Source organism: Molossus molossus, unplaced genomic scaffold (genome assembly GCF_014108415.1).
Source record: "Molossus molossus isolate mMolMol1 unplaced genomic scaffold, mMolMol1.p scaffold_m16_p_6, whole genome shotgun sequence".
In the NCBI taxonomy this organism is placed as follows: domain Eukaryota; kingdom Metazoa; phylum Chordata; class Mammalia; order Chiroptera; family Molossidae; genus Molossus; species Molossus molossus.
Genome location: NW_023425399.1, coordinates 63,441,788 through 63,464,627, shown reverse-complemented (window position 1 = coordinate 63,464,627; position 22,840 = coordinate 63,441,788). Strand labels below are relative to the sequence as shown.

Sequence of the window (22,840 nt, the reverse complement as noted above, 5' to 3'; positions counted from 1 at the left end):
TATTTCCCTGGTTGTCACAAAAAGCTACTGCAGATCCCGCTGTCCCAGCAGCGTCAGCGTCAGCGGCGCGGGCGCTCCCTTCTTGCTCACCCTTTGATTCCTCCTCCCTTCTAGGGCCGGTGACTGCGTAGGGGAAGCAGTGACAACCGGGTGGGGCGGGGAGAGGGACGAGCTCGCAGAGAAGAGTTCCGGACTGCACCTCTCCCACCTCCGCTTCCCACTTGGTACGTTCCGACTCCCCCCGCCCCGCGGCTAGCTCAGAGCAGAAAGAGAGGCGGGGCAGCGGGGAGGGGTCGGCGGAAAAGGCGGGGCGGTCACGCCGCTTGTCCTGTGCCCCCGGAGTCACGTGCCCGCGCCACAGCCAATCGCCGGGCGGCGCTGCCCTGAGAGCGAGGAGGCTGTGGTGAGAGACTGAGATCGGAGATGTTTTTAAGCCCGGCCTCGGCAGCGTTAGTGGCGGTTGCAGCGGCGACGAAGACAACTACGGCTACGGCAACACCTGGGCACTCGTTCAGGGACTAAAGCCTCCTACGTCGACCGTGACTTGGGTCCGTGAGTGTGAGGGGGGCGTGGCGACAAGCGAGGAGGAAGGAGGGGCGCGGTTTCGAGTCCTGTCCCCGGCGCCCTGGAGGAGACCCTTCAGTTCTGCGCTGTTCCGATCTCCCGTCCCCACAGCAAGGTAGGGGACATGTCCTATCCACCTCGTACCTCTCCGCGCCGCCCGGCCTGGCCCATAGAGTCGCCGGGCTGACGGTGACAGGCCGTTAGTGGCCGGGCGCGGGTCTGCCCCGCCCGCCGCCGCCCCTCCAGCAATGCCGAGGAGCCGCGGCGCAGCTGGCAGTGGGACTAGGGGCACCTCGCAGGGCGCGGGCTTCAGCGGGGCGATCCCCACCACCACCCCCAGTTCTCGGGGCTGGGCTGCCGCCACTCGGAACATGGCGGGGCCAGGAGGAGCGTGTGCGTGCGAGTGCGCGCGACCCGAAAGGGCGCCGCCGGCTTGCAGCGGCCGGACCCGGCAGGGCGGGGCGGGGCGGAGGTGGGGGCGCGCCCGGCCCGCCGCGCGCGCCCTCGGGTCTGCCCGCCAAAGATCGCCGCGGCTCCTCCCGGAGGGATCATCGGAGGTACTCGGGGTCGGGGGAGAGGTAGTTGTAAGAGAGAAGGAAAATTGCCACTTGAATAGTCTCAGGGGAAGGGAGAGCGGCCGCGCTGCGGTCCTGTCTCAGATGCTGGTCTAATACTTGTCCCTCTGGCAGGCGATTCTCTTCATCGTTTTGTGATTATACATTCGAATGATGTTCTTAGACCCTTAGAGCGCGTCAGGTTCTTAGATCTTATTTTGAGGTGTAATATGGTGTGACGTATCCTGGAGGATCTCAAAGCGTTGAGTAAATGGTTGTACAAAGAGGTTACCGAAGCCCAGCTGACAGCTGTTTTAATAATAACAGTAAGAAACTGTAAGAAACAGATTAGTATGGGAAGTTAACAGTATTGTACCATTTGAAACTGTAGGAAACATTTTAAGCAGTGTAGTCATCGAGGTTGTCATTTCACTGGACACCCGCGGCCAAAATGCAAACGCGAGTGAAATGGGTTGCAGATCCAGTGATCTGTAACGCTTGGGAATTACTGTTTCTAGTCCTGACGCTGAAATGAACTGGTGTTTTCAATCATGTATTTATTTTTTATTTTAAAAACAGTTTATGTAAGTTATAAAGAAAGACTAATAAAGTAGCTATTTTAAAATAAATTTACTATTAAAAACATACGCTAAAGTAGGCTGTTAAAAATCTTGGGCACAGATCTGTTTCAGTTTCTTCAATCATCATACAAAGGCTTTCCTGGAGATTAGCTCAGAACTGGCAGAACATATGTTCTATTGGTGCCAAGTGGCTTAAAAACAAAATGAGATAGTGTCGACTGTATAAGATCTAGTCGCTAAGTTAACTAATCATGTTGTTGGAAAAAGTCTTTAATTTGGGCTAAACGAAAAAACATTTAAAGATGTGAAATGTTTCCCCTGGAGATTATAGGCAGGAGGAGAAAGGTTTTACTGCTTTCTTTATATACACTTGATACTAAAGCAACATCTATCAGATAGGCATGAAGAATTTGTCCAGTAATTGTAGTAGGTTGCTTAAGAGCTACTGACACTACTTTCTGACTTAGAACTTATTGCTAAAACTAACATCACCATGTATTTGTAAAATGCCTTACTGTGTAAAGAGTACAATCTTGGAGATTTATTCTTAGAACTAGAAGAGACTTCAAATTTTCTAATCTATTTCCCTCATTTTACAGATGAGAAAATAAAGGCCTACTAAAGTGAAATAACTTAACAAAGTCAGCACAACTAGTTAAAACAGTCTGTGGTTTGGGGCTAGAGGTTTCTTTCTGTGAAGATGCTAATTTGCCTTTCTTTAAGAGGTAGCTTTATGGTATAGTGGAAAGAACATTGAAATATACGTGAGCAGGCCTGGGTTTAAATTCTTCATTTGTCACTTCCTAACTGTGGTTTTTGACAAATCACATTAACTTTCAGAACCTTTCCTTCTTAATCTACAAAAAATAATTTTCCTGCATAATTTACAGCGTTATTGGAAGGAACAAAGGTGGTTACATATGGACAACTCATTGTATATTGTAAACTTTTTATACATACAAGAAGTGGTGATATTATTTTTTAAATATAGTTCTTACTGTGTTACTAGGTGTCAAGATCCTTTGGTTTTTGCTTAGCCTTAGCTTTGTTTTTCAGTACCTACTCTTTTACAGATTATAATACCCTGTAGATACATTTTCTGATCCCTGCTTAGTTCTAATCTTAGTAAATAAAGCCTCTTATGGAACATTTTAAAAACTGCAGTTGTTAGAGCCTGAGTTCCTCTTGAGTGGACATGAAGTTTCTTCATATAGCTTTTGAAAACATTCTCTTAAATACTCATGCATGCATAATCTGTTTAACAGTGGTTTTTAAAAAAGTAATAGTGAAAGTATCTTAGTTGCAATGTTGTCAGTTACTAGTTCCACATACGACAATAACAGGAGATAATTCCTTTATAAACTCAGTTTTGAGTAGTTTATGTTAAAGGTTATTTAGTAGACCTAAAATACATAGAGATAATAAGACAGAGCTTTTGTTTATGGGCTTATACTGTTAAGTTTAAAGACCTTTTCTTCTCATGCTTTAAATGGATAATACTGGAAACCAATATTTCATATTTTAGTATAACACAGATTATTTGTAAACTTGAAGCAAAAATTTATGATAAACATTTGTTGAGCATTTAGAATGTCTGTGTAACATATCTGTGTTCAAAGTTTTTTTTTTTCCTGTTTATTGATTATAGAGAGAGAGGAAGTGAGAGGGAGAGAGAGATAGAAACATCGATGAGAGAGAACATCGATTGGCTGCCTCCTGCATGCCCCCTGCTGGGGATTGGACCCACAATTTAGGCATGTGTCCTGACCGGAATCGAATTAGCGATCTCTTGGTGCATGGGTCGACGCTCAACCACTGAGCCACACTGGCCGGACTCTGTGTTCAGTTTTAAGTGAAATATTTCAGACACATTTTATAACAACCTTGTAAAACAGATACTATTATTCTAACATATGGCTGAGGAAAATGAGGCTTTGAACACCTATATGACATGTAGATAGCTATCCACATACCTAAAAATGTGACAGATTCTGTTGTCCCCATTCTTAATCATTTCTGTGTTCCGCCTCTAATTAAGAGTCTTAGCTAATTTTGAGAGTTTAAGGCAAGTGTTTCTTAAACTTTGGACTTAATGAAAAATGTTTAGGGATCAGCTATTCTACCTTCTACGTTGTTGGTCAAAAATCTAAATGAAAAGAAAAATAAATACCTTATTAGAATTGTGGAAGATAGGCCAACAAGCTTAAGGGATCCTTAAATAGTTGTTTTTTTCATGTGCATTGTCAGAAGCAAATTATTCTCAACAGCTACAGAAGGACTGTAGTTAAGTCAAGAGGCTATTCTGACAGATTTCACTCTGATATTGATGCCATTGTTCTGAAGAAACATACTTTAATCAGAGTGAAATCTGTCAGAATAGCCTCTTGACTTAACTACAGTCCTTCTGTAGCTGTTGACTTTAATCAGAGTGACTAAAGAAAAAGATAACTCACCAAACTTAATTAGGACTTTTATAAAGGAAAAGATCCAGCAATAATAAATTTGTGTTTGTTCAGGTTAGAAGATAACATCTAAGGCTACATTTTCTGATTAGTGAGAGACCTTCCAAAATATTAAGAAATTCAAATTCAAAGTTAGGTTTTTAGAAAATTAAGTTTAAACACAGAAATGCTTCCAATTGAGGTAAGTAGAAGAGGTATGTTATGAAGTCACAAGTTATAGAAATTATTTCTTTTTCTTTGGTGTTTAAAAATCAGGTCATCTTTGGCCAACCTCTTTAACATTTGTTTATTACACTAAAATTATTTTAAAATATGTAGTTACTTTTCTGGTTATCATTTTGTATTTGGGCCATAATTGGGGAAAATATCGCAAATATTAGTAATAAATAAACACCTTGTTTTTAAACTACTTTATTGCTTGAAAGAGTTGTGAGAGCTCTGTAGCTTCTCAGAGTTCAGATTGTTCTGTCTCCTACATAGGAGTTTTGTTGACATTCTGACTTCTAATAGAAAACAAAAACCATGCATGTATGGCTCTCTTCCTAGAAATAGCTGAATTGACTTGGGATAATATAATAGTGTTAAAATTATGGTGCTTTGTAGTTCATGAAGTACTTTTATCAATAAATCATTGGCTAATCTGATGATAATTGAACCATGAATGGGATACCAGTTCGAATTCGCTGAAGTAATACCAGACTCCTTTGAAATTCACTCATGAAAGCAATAGTAAACCTAAAGAAAGTGGAAAGAAATACATGTACTTTTATTCTCTCTCCCACTTAAGTCATATTGTACCCAACTTTCTGTTTTATTTTTAATTTACTTTTATTGATCTTAGAGAGAGAGAGAGAAACATCCATGTGAGAAACATCGATCATACCTCATTGCCTCTCGAACATACCCCAGCCTGGGATCAAACCCACAACCATGGTATGTGCCCTGACTGGGTTCAAACCAGCCGCCTCGCCCTGTCCGGTTTGGCTCAGCAGTTAGAGCGTCGGCCTGCGGTCCAGAGGGACCCGGTTTCGGTTTCCACTAAAGGGAGCATATCTCGGTTGCAGTTTGTCCCCGGCCCTGGTTGGTCGTGCAGGTGGCAGCCATTCGATGTGTCCCTTTCAAGTCGATATTTCTCTCTCTGTCTTTTCCTCTCTCTCCCTCCCACTCTGTCTGAACAAAAAATGGAAAAATGTCCTCAGGTGAGGATAAAAAAAAAAAAACAACCAGCTGCCTCCTGGTGAATGGGATGATGCTTTAACCATCTGAGCCACACTGGCCAGGGCCCAGCTTTCTTTTATTTCTTTTCTTTAATCCTCACCCAAGGATATTTTTCTATTTATCTTTTAGAGTGGGAGGAAGGGAGAGAGGCGGGGGGCGGAGGGGGGGGGTGCGGTAGAGAAACATTGATGTGTCTCTACACATCGATTGGTTGCCTCTCTCCCGACCCCAACCAGGGCTGGGCACAGAGGTACGTGCCCTTGACCAGAATCGAACCCACGAATCATTGGTCTGCTGGCCGTCTCTCTAACTGCCGAGCCAAACCAGCCAGGGCTGGGGTCCAGCTTTTCATTTTATTCTGCTGCTTCTGAAACTTAAGAAAGGTAGAAGTAAACACTAAAAACATTCTTTATACCACATTACTAATTAGTGATGATGGTTAATTATGTTAAAGACAGTTAGATGAGGAAATTAAAATGTTACAGAATGTTTCTTACCATAATCTGCCCAAAAATATTACAACTAAGAAATGAACCTTAGCTTGTATTTTGGAGTTCCATACTAAAATCTTGTAACCTCTGAGTTAAAGTCCTCATTACCAGAATTTAATTTTGACTATTTTAAAGTTATTTGGTAATTAAGGAAAAGAACTTTTATTGAGCTTCTGTACTCTGGGTACTATTAGATACTTTTATATATGTTACTTTGATACGAGAGTAGATATCTTACATATCTACTTATGAAAATACTTCAAAAAGTTGTCACTGATATATCTCCAACTATAGATATGATTATACAAGAACTAACTTGAAATTCTCGTGTTATATAAATATGTCTGTTACTTTGAGAGAAATTTTTTCTTAAGATCAACCCAGTTTGTTCATAGATTTATAGTTGAGGTGATCACCCAACTATAGTTGAGGTGTTTGGTAAGCCTTCAGAAATTATCCCTGTCTTCTAGGAGTCATAAAAACTTCCCAAGAATGTCTAGCTATAGTGTGGTTCAGTGGTTGAGTGTCAACCCACGCACCAAGAAGTCGCTGGTTCGATTCCCAGTCAGGGCAAATGCCCAGGTTGTGGGCCCGATCCCCAGTGCAGGGCATGCAGGAGGCAGCCAGTCGATGTTCTCTCTATCAATGTTTCTCTCTCTCTCTTCCTCTCTCTTTAAAATCAATTTTTAAAAAGTCCCAAGAATGAAGATGACTGTTCTCTTTAAGCCACAGTTGAACAGGACAAAGAATACTTCTTTATCAAGTTTCTATTTATCCTCATGTTGTTGAAAGTAAACAGGAATATTTGACAGCAAACCGGCTTACTCGTTTTTCCTTTCCTTTCCTCTGTTCTGTTTTTAATCCTCACTGGAGGGTATATTTTCATTGATTTTTTTTTTTTTTTTTTTAAGATAGTGGAAGGGAGGGAGGGGGAGAGAGAGAGAAACATCAATGCGAGAGAGACAAATTGATTTGTTGCCTCCAGCACAACCATGACAGGGGCCAGGGATCAAACCTGCAACCTAAATATGGTGCCCTTGACTGGGACTCGAACCTGAGACCCTTTGGTCAGTGTGCTGATGCTCTAACTGCTGAGCCAAACCTGCCAGGGCTCCTTTGTTCTTTTTTTTTTTTTTAATTTTTTTTTTTTTTTTTTTATCCTCACCCGAGGACATTTTTCCATCTTTTGCACAGACAGAGTGGGAGGGAGAGAGAGGAAGAGAGAGAGAGGGAAACATCGACGTGAAGGGACACATCGAGTGGCTGCCACCCGCACGACCAACCAGGGCCGGGGACAAACTGCAACCGAGGTACATGCCCCTAGCAGGAACCGAACCCGGGTCTCTCCGGACCGCAGGCGGACGCTCTAACCGCTGAGCCAAACCGGCCAGGGCTCCTTTGTTCTTTTAAACCCTTTGTGGCTGCTCATTTTTAAGTGCTAGTCCTCTCTGGCTTTACAAACATCCAATGAAAATAAATTTATACCTATCTGTTGTTGATTAACAATTTAAATTTATATTATTAAATTTTAATTATATTACTTTTATTTTACATTTTAAGGTTTTTGTCTTTAATTTTGGTGTGAATATGGGTATCATTATCATAAGCTAATAATCATTTGCACTTTCTCTTCTGCAAATCGACACTTTATATCCTTTGGTCATTTTTCTGTCTTTGTTCTTTACTCAAAATTTCTAGAAGTGGCAACCAAGAATTTAAACAATTTAAAAAACATTTTTTTTTTTATCCTACCCGAGGACATTTTTCCATTTTTTGTTCAGATAGAGTGGGAGGGGGAGAGAGAGGGAGAGAGAGAAACGACGACGTGAAAGGGACACATCGAGTGGCTGCCACCCGCACGACCCAACCAGGGCCGGGGACAAACTGCAACCAAAGTACATGCCCCTCGCGGTACCTGAACCCAGGTCTCTCTGGACCGAAGGCTGATGCTCTAACCACAGAGCCAAACTGGCCAGGGCTAAAATACATTTTTATTAGGAGAAAGACAAGTACCACGTGATCTTATTTATGGAATATTGTGAACAAAATAAGCCATCCATCAAAATAGATACAGAGACATGGAAGTAAGGAACATAAGGAGAAACCTCAGAGGGAAGAGGGGTGGGGGTTGGGAAGAGATAAACCAAAGAGTTTATATGCATATATGCGGAACCAATAGACACAAACAACAGTTTGGGGAAAGCAGGAGGGGGGTGGGAGTGGGAAATAGGGGGATCAGTGGGAAAAGGGGGCACAGCTGTAATATTTTCAACAATAAAGATAAAAAATTTTTATTATGGTTTTTAAATTATAAAATAAATATATGTTTACTGTTAAAATTAAAATTATATAATAAAAGGGTTAACAATTCTCCAGCCTCCCCATGTGGGTATTCTTTATGTGGGACAGAAAAGGGGTTCTTATGGAAAGTAACCAGAGGGTGATGTTGTGAAGTTTAGTTTGTTTCCATTTTACAGATGAGATTCAACTTAAATCAATGACTGTATTGCTTACTTACAGAACTACACTTTCAAAGAAGTTGATGATATCATTAAGAGAAAAAGGCAGGGTAAAATGATAGATTAATTTTGAGCCTTTGGGGGGAAAACAATTTTTTTGTATGATGGATTGTTGCAAGGTGTGAAAGCTCTTGAATGATCCTGGCAATGTTATGGATTATCTCTGGATATTGAATTTGAAAGTAATGGAATTTTTTTATCTTTTTACTTCTGATTTTCAAGTTATACCATAGTAAACAAGTATTATGGGTATAATAAAGAAGGTCTTAAACATTGCACGATTAATTAACAAATTTTAAAGAGATGTTTCTATGAGCAACAGTTCATTTAGCATTTTTGAGGCAGACATTTGGGATTATATAAGCAAAGACAATATTATAGTCTCTGTCTGTGTAGGGGTTTCCACTCAGCAAACAGACATGTGAAATAGGATGGCAATATTACTCTTTAATTATTCAAATTTCTAGTTGGTTTAGAAAGGAACATGGTAAGCCCTGCAAGGACATGGATCATGTCTGTCTTTTTTACTGTTGCACCCCCAATTCCATCACACTGTAAAAAGTCGGTGTATATGTATTGAATGACTGAGAATGTCAGTGACAGGAGAATGGTCTGACTGGCATAAGAGGATGAACTCTGCGAGTAAGGGAGAAAAGATGGGTAGCAGATGAAAAAGGCCATGATTACCAGGATAAGGCGCTTAATAAAAATGAATATCCAAAATGGGTAATGATGTAATATCATTTTTTTAAAAACTAATTCTAGAAGTTGTATGAAATTTAATTAGGAGGCAAAGAGATCATTGAAAAGGTTCTTAGGCACTGGCCGGATTGGCTCAGTGGTTAGAGCATCGGCCTGTGGTCCAGAGAGACCCTGGTTTGGTTCCCGCTAAGGGCGCGTACCTTGGTTGCAGTTTGTCCCCGGCCCTGGTTGGTCGTGTGGGTGGCAACCACTCGATGTGTCCCTTTCACATTGATGTTTCTCTCTCTCTTCCTCTCTCTCCCTCCCACTCTATCTGAACAAAAAATGGAAAAATGTCCTTGGGTGAGGATTAAAAAAAAAGGTTCTTAAAAGGTTATTAGGTTTTAAGTTATTAGGTCCCAGTGCTAACTAAGCACATGTCTGAAGAAGACATTCTCTGCTTGTATGGAACTTAAAATTTAGCAGAAAGAGATAATTACTTAAAACAAGGATCCATAATTAGGGAGAGGTTCTGTAAACTTTGTGAAGTTATATTGCAGATTCTTTACTAAATGTGTTTAGGAGGAAGGACCTGTAGCTTTCACGCTCTGAAACAGATCTGTCCAAAAAAGACTAAGAATCACTAACTTGAAAATGTAGATTCAATTTTTGATGTAGAACTATCCCATTCTTAAATAGTCCTAAATTTATGTTTTAGGCATTATTTTTTATAGTGTATTTTCTTTAATATAAAGCTGTTGAATATTGGTACCATCAGTGGGGATTTGCCGCCGCCCCCCTCCCCCCAGTTTATAATATTCATGTGATTATATATTAAGATATGTTTTAATTTAAAAGTAAAACCAAATACCACATGAATTCTTTCCCATGGGGTTTGGAGTTTTCACAGTATCACCCTCTTCTTACAGCTATTAGAATACAGTGAATTTACTCTCTTATGGTCCCTCATTACTATATTTCTCTTTATTCTTCTTAATATACTTTGGCAGGGAAACAGTTCTAAATTTCTTTGGTCAAAAGAGCTACCACTAATATGTACTGCTACCCTCAGCCAGTTTAGAGCATGTTTTCTTTTAAATGCCCTGAGATATGCAGTTATCCTGAATTCTTGTGTGTACTATAGTAAGTAGGTTTATGTTGGAAAGTGAGCAGGATACAGAAAAAGTGAAGCGGCAGATCAGGACTTAAATAAGCCCAAACAATTCAACCCTGGTATGAAGTCATATGGAAGCTAAAATTTTAGCTATAATTGAAGCAGTATTATAACCTATTGTTGGATTTGGGTGGGAATGGTGTGGTATACAGATTAGAATAATTTAATGCTTACATTAGCATTGCTCTGTCATAGGTTAATGATTTCATTACCTATAACTGCATAAAGAGTTTGGGCATAGATAAAGATGATTTTCAGGATTGAGGACTTACATTTCAAAAGCAGTGATTATGATAAACTATTTTGTTTTTTTTTATGTTGTGACCTTTATCCCAAATTGCTTATATTTTCATGTGCCATTATTAAAACTATAACCAATTATTAAGCAATGAAAAGTCCTTTCCTTTCATTTAAGGCTAAAGTATATGTGGATCTTTTTTTTTTTTTTTATCCTCACCCGAGGATATTTTTCCATTTTTTGTACAGATAGAGTGGGAGGGAGAGAGAGGAAGGAGAGAGAGAGAGAAACATCGACGTGAAGGGACACATCTAGTGGCTGCCACCCGCACGACCAACCAGGGCCGGGGACAAACTGCAACCGAAGTACGTGCCCTTAGCGGGAACCGAACCCGGGTCTCTCCAGACCGCAGGCTGACGCTCTAACCGCTGAACCAAACTGGCCAGGGCATGTGGATCATTTTTTAATGAAAGCAGTAAAAGTGAGTTAGGGCATTATTTGGGATTAAATTGAGTAATACTTGAATGGCACTTGAGGTATATGTTGCAAAGATCAGTTGCTTGCCTTTTGAGGGCAGAAGAGGGGCAAAGTTAAGATATCAAAAACTTTTTATTTTGAAACATTTCAGATAATTTAAAAGGTACAGAAAATAGCAAAATGAGCCGGGCTGGTGTGGCTCAATGGTTGAGCATCCTCCCACGCACCAAGAAAGTAGCAAAATGAGCACCTGGCTGCCTATCACCAAATTCAATTGAAGCTCTCTATATACCTTTCCTTGATCCATTTCCTAACTCCTCCCCCAGGGTAATTCATATCTCCCTCTCTTTGCATAAACTTTTTTCCAACAGTGACTTAGACCTGTGTAAATTTGTTTCTTTCCTCCAAGTTCGCCTCAGTTACCTTTTCATTTTAACTCGACCATATATTGTATAACTGTAAGAGTGGTCTGATTAGGGAAGTTGAAAATAAGATTGTATACATGAGGTAGAAATCTACCTTTAAATCTAGGCAAAGGGAAGTTAGACTTCAACGCTGCATAGTGCAAGAACAGAATTGATAAAGTAGATGTGAAAATAACCTAATGAAATAATTATTTTAGGAAGATGAGTCTGGTAGCAGCAGTGTGTGGAGCAGTGCATCTGAGAGGAAGGAGAGAATTGCTAACTCATCTTGACTAACCGTTTCTCTTCTTAATTACCCAATGCTAGTGAGATTTTATTTGGCCTCCAAACACTTTTCCGTTTTGAAAGAAGAAAAAGGAGCTGATGGCAAAAGGTTTAACTGTGGGTGCTTAATTTCTAATTCTCAGGATTTGGGAGATTACTCCTGTCCCCGTTTAGAATATGTTGACAGTGAAGTACTTTTAGATTTCTGCTTTCAACATTGGTAATTTTTCAGCTCCCAATGCAGAAATACAAGTAAAGCTACCTAACAATTTTCTCCTAGCTGTTGTAGCCCCCTACTGGTTTGTGAAAGTTGCACAGTGTAGAACCCAATAGAGCTAGAAGAAGGTCAGTAAACTAGTTTGCAACTCATTTTCAGAACCTTAGAAGACATTTATGCGAACTATCCCAATTGCAGATGAGTATTTTATGTATTCACCTTAACAGTTCTGGAAATAAATATATATCTGGATGTATATTAAATACCCAGGGCAAATAGATCACTATAAACACAATTGGCTGTATTATTTGCTTTTAAAACTCTAAATGTATCAAATGCATTGTTAGAATATGGTCCAGTGTTTGACAATGTAAAAAAAACTTTTTACTACTAATCTCTTTTGTTAACATTATCTAATGAAGTAATGAGAGTTTTGTTTTTTTTTTAATTTATTTTCCTCTCCTGAGGATACTTTTATTGTTTTGTTGTTGTTTTAAGAGAGAAAGAGGAAGAGGGACAAACACTGATGTGAGAGAAACATCAGTCAGTTTCTTCCCATATGCGCTCCGACTAGGGCTCCAACCTGCAACCTAGGTATGTGCCCTGACCGGAAATCGAACCTGCAACCAAATCGAACCTGCAACCTTTTCTATGCACATATGATGATCCAACCAAGCGAGCCACCCAGCCAGGGTGAGAATTTTATTTTTAAAAAAATTGAAGGCCCTGGCTGGTTTGGCTCAGTGGTTAGATCATTGACCAACGGAACCAAGGATCTTGAGTTCTATTTCCAGTCAAGGGCATATACCTGGGATGCAGGTTCAATCCCCTGCCCCAGTCAGGGTCGTGCAGGAGGCAGCCAGTCGATGCCTCTCTCTCTCCCTCCCTCTCCCTCTCTCTCTCTCTCCCTCTCCCTCTCCCCCTCCCCTCCCCCTCCCCCTCCCTCCCTCCTCCCCTTCCTCACTACTTCCCTTCCACTCTAAAAATCCATGGAAAAATATCCTCTAGTGAAGATTAACAACAACAAAATTGAGGTATTGTTTAAGTTATTACTATTAGAAGATAAATAAAACAAATACATGCTAATTTCTTCTTTTAAATTATTTTCGAAGCATTTTTACTTCTTGTTGCTGGAGCCAGAAACTTGGGTATTATTCTAGCTTTCTTGCTCATTTATTATTTCTCCCTACTTCACAATCTGGTCATTATACTTTAAGCGGTTTCCTTATCTCTCATCTAATTCCTCTTTAGTCTGCCTTTCAAAGTTTCAGCAAGGGCATCTTTTTTTTTCTTTAATCCTCACCTGAGGACATTTTTCCATTTTTTGTTCAGATAGAGTGGGAGGGAGAGAGAGAGAGAAACACCTACGTGAAAGGGACATATCGGGTGGCTGCCACCCACACAACCCAACCTGGGCCGGGGACAAACTGCAACTGAGGTATGCACCCTTAGCGAGAACTGAACCTGGGTCTCTCTGGATCGCAGGCCGATAACCGATAAGACAAACTGGCCAGGGCAGCAAGGGCATCTTTCTACCCAAATTGTTACTACTTTTTTAAAAGCCTTAAATTGCTTTTTGTCATAAAAATGAAACAACACAGTGACAAGGTGCTTCATGATGTGACCCTTCGTTAATTTTTTAGCCTCATTTTCTGATGCACTGTTTTTCAAATTTTGCTATCTTTTGAATGTGGCCTGTTTTCTTGTGGTTTCTGTGTGTTCATGAACACGTGTGCTCCTGCCTTTTCCTCTGCAGCCCCATCTATGTCTGCTCTGTCTATGCTTACCCTGCCTCATAGTCATGGTTAAGACTCTGTTTCAGTATTAACCTCTTCTTGAAATTCTCCACCTATACCCCTATATACAGCACCCAAGTTGGGTGATCCCTTTGTGCTAGTACTATCATATTCCTGTAGCGTTTATTATTCTGTGTGGTAGTTAACTTCTCTTTTGCTCCTTAGAAACTGTAAATTTCCTTTAGGCTAGAATTTTCTTGTTCATCTCTGTTTAATGATTGAATAATTGCATGAGCAAAATTGAGTATGATAGCTAAAGGAAATACCCATAACTAAATAATTTAACACTTAATTCATTTGTTTTTTAAGTTAGGAGAATTAGTTCTTTTAGACCAATGCTTATTTCATTATATATATATATATATATATATATATATATATATATATATATATATGAAAGAGAGGAGGAGATAAAGAATTATAGAATTTTAGGACTGGAATGGACCTCATTTTAAAACATGGAAATTGAAACTAGAGTTTACTAGAAAGAGTTACAAGAACCCAGGTGTTCTAGTACATTTTTTACTTTGCTGAATTCCTCCTAATATATTTTGCCTCCAACTGTTGAGCCAAACCGGTCAGGGTGTGCATATTACTCTTTTATTTTATTTATTTATTTATTTTTTTTATCCTCACCAGAGGACATTTTTTGTTGTTGTTGTTCAGATAGAGTGGTGGGGGGGGGGGGAGAAACAGCGACGTGAAAGGGACACATCAAGTGGTTGTCACCCACACAACCCAGCCGGGGCTGGGGACAAACTGCAACCGAGGTACTTGCCCTTAGCGGGAACCGAACCCGGGTCTCTCCGGACCGCAGGCCGACGCTCTAACTGCTGAGCCAAATCGGCCAGGGCCATATTACTCTTTTATTTTTTTTATTTTTATTTTTTATCATCCTCACCCGAGGACATTTTTCCATTTTTTGTTCAGGTAGAGTGGGAGGGAGAGAGAGGAAGAGAGAGAGAGAGAGAAACATTGATGTGAAAGGGACACATCAAGTGGTCGCCACCCGCACGACCAACCAGGGCCGGGGACAAACTGCAACCGAAGTACGTGCCCTTAGCGGGAACCGAACCCGGGTCTCTCAGGACCGCAGGCCGACGCTCTAACCGCTGAGCCAAACTGGCCAGGGCTAAGGACATTGTTGAGGACAGTTTATTTTAAAGGATGTGGATGTTTGTCTTCATCTTTAGCATGCTGTTGGTTTAATTTGTGGTTTTATTATACTAATTTCTTGGTCTGGAATTACAGCCATCACATTCTTATGGGAAAATGTTATGGAATAGCTGCCAGAAAACATTGTGGTGAAAATCAAATATTGCTTACTTGGGAAGGTATGATAAAGAAAGAACAATCCCTTTTTATGATCTGAATTCTCCCTTGCATGGTTTAAGTAGTTCTGGGGGTATGGTGAGGGGGTAGAGGAATCCAGTTAATATTCCAGAAGCACTGCCATTTATTTTGAACCTTTTCCATTATATTTTTAAAACGACTTTTATTTATTTACTTATTTTTATCCTTACCTAAGGACTTTTTTTTGCATTTATCTTCAGATAGAGTGGGAAGGAGGAAGGGAGGAATGTAGAGAGAAAAACATTGATGTGAGAGAGACACATCAAATGGCTGCCACCCATACGACCCCAACTGGGGCTGGGGACAAACTGCAGTCAAGGTACATGCTGCCCCTGTGGGAACCAAACTTAGGACTCTCTGGTCCACAGGCCGACACTCTTAACCACTGAGCCAAACTGGCCAGTGCTTAAAACCACTTTTAAAGTATGATGAGGGGCCCTGGCCGGTTTGGCTCAGTGGTTACAGCATTGGCCCGTAGACCAAATTGTCACGGGTTTGATTCTGGTCAAGGGCATGTACCTTGGTTGCAGTTTGGTCCCCAGCCCTGGTTGGGGTTGTGTGGGAAGCAGCCAATTGATGTGTCTCTCACATTGCTGTTTCTCTCTCTCTCTCCCCCTCTCCACTGCGCCCCCCCCCCCAAAAAAAAAAGGTATGATGAGGAAATTAAGGTCTTTTGTCTTTTGTAACTAGAAAATACTTAGTATTTATTTTTGTTTATTCTTTGTTCTAATGGTTTATTCTCTTTTGCATGGGGGAAATAGTAATAAGGATGTCAAACTTGTTTAATAATTTAAACTATAATTTTTGCATTCATAGAAAAATAGAATTTGGAGTGAAATTTTTCGAAACCTCTTATTCTGGAATCATAATTTTTGAAGGATAGGAAATCTTCAATGTCATCTAGCCTAACTTTACTTTTTTTTGTTTTGTTTCTCCTCACCTGAGGATATTTTTCCATTGATTTTTTTTTTTAGGTAGACTGGAAGGGGGAGGGATGGAGATGGAGAGAGGGAGATAGAGAGAAAGAGAGTGAGAGAGAGAGAGAGAGAGAGAGAGAGAGAGACACTAACATCGATGTAAGAGAGACACATCAATTGGTTGCCTCCTGCACAACCCTGACCAGGGCCGGGGATCAAACCTGCCACTCAGATACGTGCCCTTGACCAGAAATTGAACTGGAGACCATTTGGTCCACGGGCTGAGACTCTTAACTGCTGAGCCAAACCGGCCTAACTTTACTTTTAAGAAGAAACAGAAATATTGAGAAGTGATGAAAGTCAACCAAAAAGTCAGTGATAGATTCTCAGAATAGAATAGTGGACTTTAGGTCTCCTGCTCAAATCCTAGAGAAAGGTAATGGTCACTTTCCTAACTGAATGACTCTTCAGGATCATTGGATTCTGTTGCTGTGATTTGATCTTTTACTAGTTGCCTTTATTTTCAACAATTTTGGAGGAAGTATTTTTTTACCCCCACATCAACTACAGACCATTGAAAGCTGGAATAGGAAAAATGTTAGGAATTCCCATTCCATCCTTATGGTTCTGCCTTTACTTTCCTTAAGTGGAATGTAAAATTGATAAATTTATAGGGCAGCGTTTGAGTATTTTTTTATATGTACCAAGGACTGTGCTAAGACATCATTTTAGTTCTCATAGCCTTAACAGTTGAGCTTTATCATTTTATAACAGATGAAGAAATTAAGTAACTTGGACTTTGTTTTCAATTGTAATTAATCTAAAGTGCATGTTCTGCGGACTTCTGGAAAAAAAGGCAGACTGTGTGAGCTCCTTTTTTGAAATATATGGAAATGCTAGATAAAAATAAAACATTTAAAAAATACATAGCTGAGTTTCAAAGCGAGAAAGATGAATCTGCAGGTGCCTGAAATGGAAACAGGAACTCAAAGTCATAATAGAAAACAGAAATTGAAGCCCTGTCCTAAAAGGAAAATACTCCTTAGTGTATGAGCTTTAATGCAGTACTGGAATCCAGAGGCCCAGGAAAGGTGGGGAGCTGAGCCCAGATCAGGAAGAATGTGAATTATTCATTAATGGGGCCTTAAAACAGAAGTTCATTTACTAACCCGGGTTTATATTTCCTGATACAACTTCTTACGATCCTTCTATTTCTAACCTTTTAGTATCCTTTTGTGGTCTCTGTTACAAAGTATATTGCTGATTTCTTTTTTTTATTCAGTCTTAGAGATTTATATTTTGATTAATAACCTTAATCCATTTTAATTAATTGTAATAACATACATTGCAATTTATATTTTATTTACTATACTATTTATTTTTCACAGTCAGTATTAATCTTAAATATATGTGTGTCTATATACATATATATGTATATAATTGTGTGTGTGTATATACATACATATATATTTCAAAGAAGACAAGTACTTTAATCACTTTCTCACTTATCTCTAGTCTCCTCCACCCTACCTGCTATCCCTCAGTTTCCCAGAAGTCATGTTGATGTTCTGTAGAATTTTATTTCTGGATTGTTAGGGATGTTTCTCAAGCATCTATCTATTCTTCTTCTTAGTTTTTATATGAAATATACTTCATTAGGTTATTCATTCATTCTTACTCCCATATTGTCTTCTTTTTTTTTTTTTACTTTTAATTTATTTTGTTACAGATGTTTCTTCCTTTTCCCCCACTGATTCCCTTTCCCCCGCCCTCCCCACCCTGTCCTCAGCTTTGTTGTCCATGTCCATTGTTCATGCACACATGCATATAAGTTCTGTGGTTTATCTCTTTCCCACTACCCCCACTTCTGGGGATACCAGTCTGTACCCCACTTCCACATCTCTGGGACTACCCCATTCCTCAGACTGTTATGTTCATTATATTTCACAAATAAGTGAGATCATGTGATATTTGTCTTTCTTTGTTTGGCTTGTTTCGCTTAGACTGATACTTTCCAGGTCCCTCCATGTCATCTTAAAGGATAAGAGATCTTTCTTTCTTACAGCTGCATAGTACTCCATTGTGTATATGTACCACTGCTTTTTTATCCATTCGTCTACTGATGGACATTTGGGCTGTTTCCAGATCTTAGCTATTGTAAATAGTGCTGCAACAAACATGGGGGTATATATATTCTTTCTGATTGGTGTTTCAGGCTTCTTAGGGTATATTCCTAGAAGTGGGATCACTGGGTAAAATGGAAGTTCAATTTTTAATTTTTTGTGGTAACACCATATTGTTTTCCATAGTGGATGCACCTGTCTGCATTCCCACCAACAATGTACTAGAGTCCCCTTTTCTCCACACTCTCTCCAACACTTGTTTGATGATTTGTTGATGGCGGCCATTCTGACAGGTGTGAGGTGATACCTCATTGTTGTTTTAATTTGCATCTCTCTGATGATTAGTGATGTTGAGCATTTCTTTATATGTCTCTTGGCCATTTGTATGTCCTATTTAGAGAGGTGTCTATTCAGCCCCTTTGCCCATTTTTTAATTGGGTTCTTTGTCTTCCTATTGTTAAGTTGTATGAATACTCTATATATTTTGGAAATTAACCCTTATCTGATGTATCATTGGCAATGATGTTCTCCCATAGAGTGGTTTGCCTTTCCATTTTGATGGTTGTTTCTTTTGCTGTGCAAAAGCTTTTTAGTTTGATGTAGTCCCATGTATTCATTTTCTCCTTTGTTTCTGTTGCCTTAGGTGATGTATCAGTGAAAATTCTGATGTGTATGATGTCCTAATTTTGTTGCCTACATTATCTCCTAGAATTTTTATGGATTCACGGGTCACATTTAAGTCTTCTATCCATTTTGAGTTTATTTTTGTGTATGGTGTACGTTGATGGTCTAGTTTCATGTTTTTGCATGTAGCTGTCCAGTTTTTCCAACACCATTTATTAAAGAGGATGTCTTTACTCCATTGTATGTCTTGCCTCCTTTGTCAAATATGAATTGAGCATAGTATCTTGGGTCTATTTCTGGGTTCTCTATTTTGTTCCACTGGTCTATATGCCTGTTCTTGTGCCAGTACCAGGCTGTTTTGATTACAGTAGCTTTGTAGTATAATCTGGTATTGTGATCCCACCTACTTTGTCCTTCCTTTTCAAGATTGCTGTTGCTATTTGGGGTCTTTTTTGGTTCCATATGAACTTTTGAAGTATTTGTTCTAGTTCTGTGAAGTATGTCGTTGGTATTTTGATGGGGATTGCATTGAATCTATAGATTGCTTTGGGTAGTATGGACATTTTAATGATGTTAATTCTTCCAATCCATGAACAAGGTATGTGCTTCCTCTATTATATCTTCCTCTATTTCTTTTTTCAATGAGCTGTAGTTTTTTTGCAAATAGGTCCTTTATTTCTTTGGGATTGTTTTTTCAGTTTTTCTTTCTCTGAGTTCATCATTGGTGTATAAGAACGCCGTAGATTTCTTGACGTTAATTTTGTATCCTGCTACTTTGCCAAATTCATTTATTAAGTCTAGTAGATTTTTGATGGATTCTTTGGGGTCTTCTATGTATAATATCATGTCATCTGCAAATAATGACAATTTTAATTCCTCCTTTTCAATTTGGATCCCTTTTATTTTTTCTTCCTGTCTGATTGCTGTGGCTAAGACTTCCAGTACTATGTTAAATAAGAGTGGCGAAAGTAGGCATCCTTGTCTTGTTCCTGTTCTTAAGGGAAATCCTTTTATTTTTTGCCCACTGAGTATGATGTTGGCTGTTGGTGTTTCATATATGGCCTTTATTATGTCGAGATATGATCCCTCTATTCCCACATTGCTGAGCGTTTTTATCAGAAATGGATGCTGGATTTTGTCGAATGCTTTTTCGGCATCTATTGATACGATCATGTGTTTTTTATTCTTCATTATGTTTACGTGATGTATCACATGTATTGATTTGCAAATATTGTACCAGCCTTGCATCCCTGGGTTGAATCCCACTTGGTCATGGTGAATAATTTTTTTGATGTGTTGCTGGATCCGATTTGCTTGTATTTTGTTTGGAATTTTGGCATCTATGTTCACCAGGGATATTGGCCTTTAGTTTTCTTTGTAGTGTCTTTTTCTGGTTTTGGAATTAGAATTATGCTGGCCTCATAAAACGAGTTTGGAAGTATTCCTTCTTCTTGAATTTTTTGAAATAGTTTGAGGAGAATGGGTATTAGTTCTTCTTTGAATGTTCGGTGAAACTCCCCCGTGAAGCCATCCGGGCCTGGGGTTTTGTTTGCTGGGAGAGTCTTGATTACATCTTCAATTTCCTTAATTGGTCTGTTTAAGTATTCTATCTCTTCCCGGTTCAGTTTTGGGAGACTGTGTTTCTAGAAATTTGTCCATTTTGCTTAGATTGTCAAATTTGTTGCCATATAATTGTTCATAGTAGTTGATAAGATCTTTTGTATTTCTGTAGTATCAGTTGTTACTTCTCTTTCTTTTCTGATTTTGTCTCTTTGGGTTCTCTCTTTTTGTTTCTTGGTGAGTCTAGCTAAGGGTCCATCAATCTTGTTTATCTTTTCAAAGAACCAGCTCTTTGTTTCATTGATCCTTTGAATTGTTTTTTTGGTCTCCATGACATTTATTTCTGCTCTGATCTTTACTGTTTCCTCCCTTCTACTTGCTCTGGGATTTTCATTTTGTTTTCTTTCTAATTCTGTAAGTAGTGAGGTTAGAAATTTTTCTTGTTTCTTGAGGTAGGCCTGTAATGCTATGAACTTCACTCTTAGAATTGCTTTTGCTGCATTCCGTACTTTTTGTGTTGCTGTGTTTTCATTTTCATTGGTTTCCAGGAAGTTTTAAATTTCTTCCCTTCATCTCCTCGGTAACCCATTCATTGTTTAATAACATGCTAATTAGCCTCCATGTGTTCAAATGTGTTTGCATGTTTTTGTTGCAGTTGATTTCTAGTTTCATGCCATTGTGATCTCAGAAGATGCTTGATATGATTTCAGTCTTTTTGAACTTGTAGAGATTTAGTTTGTGGTCTGTCATGTGGTCTATCTTTGAGAATGTCCCATGTGCATTTGAGAAGAATGTGAATTTTGAAGTTTTGGGGTGTAATTCTCTGTAGATATCAATTAAATCCATTTGGTCTAGTGATGCATTTAGAGTCTGTGTTTCCTTGCTAATTTTTTGTCTAGAGGATCTATCTAGTGGTGTCAGCGGGATGTTGAAGTCCCCTGCTATGATTTTATTGCTGTTGATTTCTCCTTTGGAGTCCTCCAGGAGATTTTTAATATATGTTAGTGCTCCTGTATTGGGTGCATATATGTTTATCAAGGTTATATCTTCCTGTTGGATAGATCCTTTCAATATTATGTAGGGGCCTTCTTTGTCTCTAGTTATGGCCTTCATTTTGAAATCTGTTTTTATCAGATATGAGTTTTGCTACCCCAGCTTTTTTTTCCTTACATTTGCTTGGAAGATTTTTTCCCACCCCTTCACTTTCAACCTATGTGAGTCTTTTGTTGTGAGGTGAGTCTCTTGTAAACAACATACAGATGAGTCATGCTTTCTTATCCAGTCAGCTACTCTGTCTTTTTATCGGAGCATTCAGTGCATTTACATTTAAGGTGATTATTGATATGTACTTATTTATTGCCATTTTTGTTTAGTCTGGTTCTATTTTCTTCCTATTTCTTCTACTAATTACAGCAGTTCTTTTAATGTTTCTTGCAGTGCTGGTTTGGTGCTAATGTATTCCCTTAGCCTTTTTTTTTTCTTTTTTTTGCCTGGGAAGCTCTTTATTTGACCTTCTATTTTGAATGACAGCCTTGCTGGGGAAAGTAGTCTTGGGTTCAGATCTTTGTTTTTCATGGCCTTGATTACATCATGCCATTCCCTTCAGGCCTGTGGTGTTTCTGTTGAGAAGTCAGCTGAGAGCCTTATGGGGGTTCCTTTGTAGGTAACCTGTTGCTTATCTTTTGCTGCTTTTAGGATTTCTCTTTTTGTGTTTAATTTTTGGCATTTTAATTACTATGTGTCTTGGTGTGGGCCTGTTTGGGTTCTTCTTACTTGGGGTTCTCTGTGCTTCTTAAACTTGAATGCCTTCTTCCTTCACCAAATTAGGGAAGTTTTCTGTCACTATTTTTTTGAATATATTCTCTATCCCTTGCTCATTTTCTTCTTCTTCGGGGACTCCTGTGTTGCTAATATTATTACATTTCCAGTTGTCCCAGGGTTCTCTAAAGCTGTCTTCCTGTTTTTTAATTGTTTTTTCATTTTGGTTTTCTGATTCATTGATTTCTTCTACCCTGTCTTCTAATTCACTGATCCGGTCCTCAGCTTCCTCGGCTCTGCTATTTAGACCCTCCAATGTGTTCTTTATTTCTCATATCTCATTCTTCATTTCTTCTTGGTGGTTATTAATTTCCAATTGGTTGATTTTCACCCTTTCTATGTCCTTAGTCATGCTGTTGAGCTTTCTGAAGATCATGGCTCTGAATTCCAGCTCTGTTAACTTGCTTAACTGCTCCACATTTATATCTCATCTTTGTTAGAGGTCTCCTCTTCTCTCATTTGGCTTTTTTGTTTGTTTGTTTCACCATTTTGGCTATCACAGTTGGCTTTGGAGCCTGCGAAATTTTCCCTGTGGGTGTTGGTGTTCTGCTATTTGTAGCTCCTTCTCCTGGGTTTGGATGAGTGAGAGAGGACCCACGTTAAACACCACTGTCAAGTCTTACTTTCCTGATTAGAGTTGCTAGCCCAGGAATGGTATGGTTTTCCTCTAGCTTTTTTTGCCTGGAGGCTGTCAGTAGCGGTTACTTGAAGAGCCTTGGGTGCTCAGCTGAATGAAAAACTCCCTCAGGTGCTCAGCGGAAGAGTATTTCATGAGGTTGAGGCA

At 39.4% G+C, this 22,840-nt stretch overlaps 1 protein-coding gene across 2 annotated transcripts in view; it reads left to right on the top strand.

Moving 5' to 3' along the window:
- The first annotated feature begins 379 nt into the window (after positions 1 to 379).
- The window catches only part of ANKRD12 (ankyrin repeat domain 12), a 158,667-nt gene continuing 136,206 nt past the window's right edge, over positions 380 to 22,840 (top strand). Inside the window, exon 1 of one of the 2 annotated variants that reach the window (XM_036245570.1) lies at positions 380 to 679. The gene's annotated coding sequence lies outside the window, so the exon portion shown is untranslated. Of the gene's footprint in view, positions 680 to 14,936; positions 14,996 to 22,840 lie in introns of those variants that run through there. The other variant, XM_036245571.1, reaches the window with a different exon arrangement.